Source organism: Notamacropus eugenii, chromosome 1 (genome assembly GCF_028372415.1).
Source record: "Notamacropus eugenii isolate mMacEug1 chromosome 1, mMacEug1.pri_v2, whole genome shotgun sequence".
Classification (NCBI taxonomy): Eukaryota; Metazoa; Chordata; class Mammalia; order Diprotodontia; family Macropodidae; genus Notamacropus; species Notamacropus eugenii.
In genome coordinates, this window is record NC_092872.1 from 642,560,254 (window position 1) to 642,565,416 (window position 5,163).

The 5,163-nt window shown below is 40.6% G+C and overlaps 1 pseudogene; it reads right to left on the reverse strand.

Moving 5' to 3' along the window:
- Positions 1-258: 258 nt before the first annotated feature.
- LOC140528058 (L-lactate dehydrogenase A chain pseudogene) lies at positions 259-1,237 on the reverse strand (annotated as a pseudogene).
- Positions 1,238-5,163: the final 3,926 nt, after the last annotated feature.

Below are 5,163 nucleotides of genomic sequence, written 5' to 3' on the forward strand. Positions count from 1 at the left end.
TTACATACCTGTGGAGCACTGGTTATGCTTGACACCAGCCACTGAAACTATACAAGTCATATCCAGCATCACATGCTAACTACAACAGGGTTCTTTTCCCCACTTCTGACTTTAGGAAGAAACTTTCATAGGTTTTACATTTCTGGTGTTTAGTCACTAATCAGAGGAAGGATTTGGTCTATTTGAAAAGGGGATTATATATAACCCTTCAAGCCCTGTCATGTTCTCTTTATGGTAGCACATTCAAAGGTTTTAAAATTACAACTCCTTCTGGATTCCCCAAAGAGTATCTGCGCTCTTCTTTAAATGGCGCTCCTCCTCCAGATTCACGTTGACCTTCACCACATCTGAAATGCCATTCTGCCCCAAGACACATGGGACACTAAGGAAGACATCCTCATTAATGCCATATAGGCCCTTAATCATGGTGGAAATTGGATGCATTCTCCTATGATTCTTCATAATGCTTTCTGCCAGATCTACCACAGACAAGCCAATGGCCCAGGAAGTGTAGCCCTTCAGTTTGATTACCTCATAAGCACTTTCAAGCACCTGTTTGTGAACATCTTTCCAAGTCTTTGCATCAGCATCAGTTCCCAAAGAAGGATGAAGGTTCTTTAGAGACACACTGGCAAAATTCACACCACTTCACACAGGAATACTGGAGTCTCCATGTTCCTCAAGGACCCATCCATGACAACTTGAAGAATGGACACCAAGTCTCTCCCCCATTAGGTAACAGAAATGGGCAGAGTCCAGATTGCAACCACTTCCAATAACATGGTTTTTAGGAAAACCACTTAACTTCCAGGCCACATATGTCAAATATGTCCACTGGATTGGAAATAATAAGCAGCTTGCAATTAGGGCTGTATTTAACAATATTGGGAATGATGAATTTAAAGATATTCACATTATGCTGGGCCAAATTAAGATGACTTTCTCCCTCCTGTTGACATTCTCCAGCTATAACAATGACCAGTTTTGAGTTTGCAGTCACACTGTAGTCTTTGCCAGAAACAATCTTTGGCATTTTGAGAAAAAGGCTGCCATGTTGGAGATCCATCATCTCTCCCTTTAGTTTGTCTTCTATTACATCAACTAGGGCAAGTTCATCAGTCAGTTCCTTTGTTAAGATACTAATGGCACATGCCATGCTAACTGCACCAACCCCAACAACAGTGATCTTGTTCTGGGGAGCCCAGTCTTCCTTTTGGACATTCAAGATAAGCTGATCCTTGACAGCTGATGCCATTTTGGAGGGTATCTGCAGGGATAGCTTGTCAGTCTGCGAAAGTTCTGAGTTAGATGAGAGGTTGCTGCTCCCAGACTCCCATCCCTCATAGGGTTTTCTTAGCAAAGATACTGAAGTGGTTTGCCATTTTCTTCACCAGCTTATTTGACAGATGAGGAAACTGAGGCAAACATGGATAAGTGATTTGTTTGAGGTCACACAGTTGGTAAGTGTCTGAGGCCAGATTTGAACTCAGGAAGATAAGTCTTCCGATTCCCGGCCCAGTGTTCTATCCACTGTGCTACCTAGCTGCCCCTAACTCATAGTAGGCGCTGAATAAACATTGCTGGTCGATTAAAACCTTGATTAGGTTAAAACGGAGCCCCCATTTAAAAAAGCCCTTCCTCTGCCCTGCTTCTTTTCCCCACACCCCAGTTCTAAGCAAATAGTCTGCTTTTCAGAGAATGATAGATGCTAAGAAAACATGAAATTAAAAATTTGGACATTTTTATGATAAGGGCTTAGATATGGTCAGATAAATCTACTGTGGCTACCTCTAAAGCAAGTCATTCAATACTCTGGGTTTCAGTTTCTTCACCTGTGAGATGAGGGTCCAATGACTTACACTCACAAAGAAATTACTCGTGTTCAGAGTGATGACCCTAGAGACACTGTAAACAATTAAGGCTTCAAAGAAAGATTCAGTTATGTTCAGAATGCTAGATGTGCTCAGGGAAGTAGATACATTATTTTAGAAAGATTTTCAACAGTGAGGATTAAAATGGGACAGGTTTCTCAATGCACTCTCAGTTAACCGGCAAACTGACTTAATTAGTACAGCTCATTCCTAGTTTTTCCATACACAGGTAGTCAAATCATGAGATGGGTGTTGTTAACCCAAATTTTTATCCCTCCTCCCTTACTGTCACTCCAGTAACAGTTAGCACAGAGAGATGCTTCCAAAACTCATCTGCACTTCTTTCTCCTGCCTGATGGATCTGATTATGTCCTTAGAGGAGACATGTTTGGAATTGAAGGATCAGGGATATCCAGTGTAAGATAATATGCTGCAATAGAATTATGGGCAGGCACCAGGTAAAGATGCTGTGGGGTAAGGGTAGTGCCACATTGGATCAGCATGGGAGCTTTATGTCTGCCTCTAAGGAGAATGAGAATGACATGTAGCCTGTTTGAAATCATTGAATAGCTAGGAAACTAAAGTGGCAGACACACTGACTGGTCTAGCAGACTGCAGTCAGAGAGGGATGATCTCACACATGCACACTCACACATGTACACACATATACATGCACACACACACACACACACACACACACACACTCACACACACACTATGAGTCCAGGATGGCTCTCTATATAGCACCATTTTCTAAAAAACCAGAATCTATATTTTCAAGTCTAAGGACAGTCTTTTCATATACACCAAGTAGAAGAGATTTCTGATCTCACAACTCTCTTCATCATATCCGCATTAAAAAATTATATCACTCTCAGGGCAACTGCTCTCTAACACAATGGATGAGAATACAGAGAGCACACTTGTATATTCACATAATTATGATTTGCTTCTATAGCAGAGGCTAGCAGGAAAAGAATAAGTCTGAGAGGTAGGAGATCCGGCCGTAAGCTATTCTCTGTGACCCAAGGTGTCACCAATCGACTCAGTGTCTACATTCTTTCATGTTTTAGGAGAAGACGATGACATCTGCAATTGGATCAGGCAAGGAAATCTTCTGAGATCTTGGACCTAGAGGTATCAGAGCCAACTATGGAATATCTCAGGTCCTAGGAGAGACGTAGGATGTGTGACTCACACCAAGTCCCATATGTCTCCCAGTAACTTCATTCTCCTTCCCCTCCTGAGCTGCCAATAAGCAGCAAACTGAGTTTTATCAGCTTTGATTCTTTCCTGCTCACTCTCTGAATGGAAATTCAATACATGTTGCTATAGTAGGCACTAAAACACCCTAAAAGGAAGAGAAATAAAGGGCCTGTCTCTAAGTTCCTTTTCAGTTCCTAAATTTCATGATTCTCTAGGAAGTCTTGTATTCGTATGTGGGTTTCGTGCTTTGCTTGCTCTTTCTTATTTGGACACGTACAGGTTGTGTGATCCTGGGCAAGTCACTTAACTTCATTAACAGAAGTTAATGAAAATGGCAAAAAAATCTGAAAAATCTGAAAGTGGCAAACCATGCCAGTATCCTTGCCAAGAAAACCGTATACAAGGTCAGAAAGAATCAGACACAACTGAACAACTGAACACCAGTAACAACTGGACATATAATAGGGTGAGATGTCTGAAAGCAGTTAGAGATGTGACATTGGCCGTCAGCAGAGAAGTTGGGGCAGATTTGTGAATCATCAGCATAGAGATGGCAATCAAATCCAGGGGAGCTGAGGAGATTGCCAAACAACAGATTGCCAAGAGAGAGAACAGAAGAGAGCCCAGGACAGAATCCTGTGGGATGCTTACAACAAGAGAGTACGTGATATAGAGGAAGATACAACAAAAGAGATTGAGAAGGAGTGGTCTGATAGGTAGGAGGAGAAGTAGGAGTGAATGGTGTTCCGAAAACCTAAAGGAGAAAAGGATATCAAGGAGAAGAGGGTGTCAATGGTTGCAAAGAGGTCAAGAAACATGGGGATTGAGAAAAAGAAGTCATTGGATTTCACAATTACGAGATCATTGGTAACTCCGGAGAATGCAGTTTCAGTGGAATGATGTCGGATGATGAGTTTTTTCTGTGAGATAATTACTGTCATCTCTAGGGGAGAAAACTGCTTGCAGATGAATGCAAATGCTATTTTGGAAATTCCAAGACCAAATACTATACACTTGGTAGATAGGGTTAAGCTCAAGTTAAATATATTTTATTTAGATTTTTCTTTCTACCAGACAGATCACTACTCCCAAACACTTTGAAAGTCTCCTATAGAAAACCAGAGAGCTCAGTGGGAGAAATGTAAATCCTTTTTAGAATTCCCACTCTCCCAATGGAAGGCATCCAATGATTTCTCAACAGACAATATTCTTCCCTCTATAAACTTATTTGGTTAGTTGGTCGACATATTTATCATTTGCTGTGGGAAATGATATTTCCTGACATCTGTTTAGCATTTATTTTTCTTTAACTTCTATTTATATCCCATTTTCCTATCCTTCAAATACTTTTAAAAAAATAGCTTCCAATAACTAGGTTTGATGTGACCAGCTAAAATCTCAGATAATTGTTTTATGGTCTGGAACCTTTGCACATTGGAGGTACACTAACAAATATTTGTTGAATTGACTCACAACAGCCTTCTTTGCTCATTACTTCCTTACGACTTTCCTAAAATATGAGTTATAAGTTACAATCTTCTAAGAATGGTTCGTCAATGTAAGAAAATTGGAGAGCTTCAGGAAATACAAACTACATATTCAAATCTTGTCAGTACCCAAGGTCCAAAAGCCTCCACTTTATAGAACCACAGACTAGGAGATGGAAACAATCTCAGAGGCTACCCAGTCCAAACTGGATCTGAACAAGAATTTTCTCTATAACATGCCTGACCAGTGCTAATCTGTTCTTGGCTTGAAGACCTCAGATGAGGGGAGACCCATCACCTTTCAGGGCATCCCATTCCACTTTTGGATAGTTCTAATTGTTGAAGTTTTCCTCATATCACGACTACATCCATCTCTCTACAATTTACTCCCATTGTTACTAGTTATGCCTTTTCAGGCTAAGGACAAGTCTAAATTCTCTCCCACATGCCAGCCCTTCAAATTCTCAAAACCTTCTAAGTCTTCTCTTTTCCTATTCTTTGAGACTATTGTGGTCCTGATCAAGAAGGTTATCCTTCTCTATATAAGCTCCAGCTTCTCTATTTTTTCTAAAATGTGGTGGCCAGAAATGAACACAGTA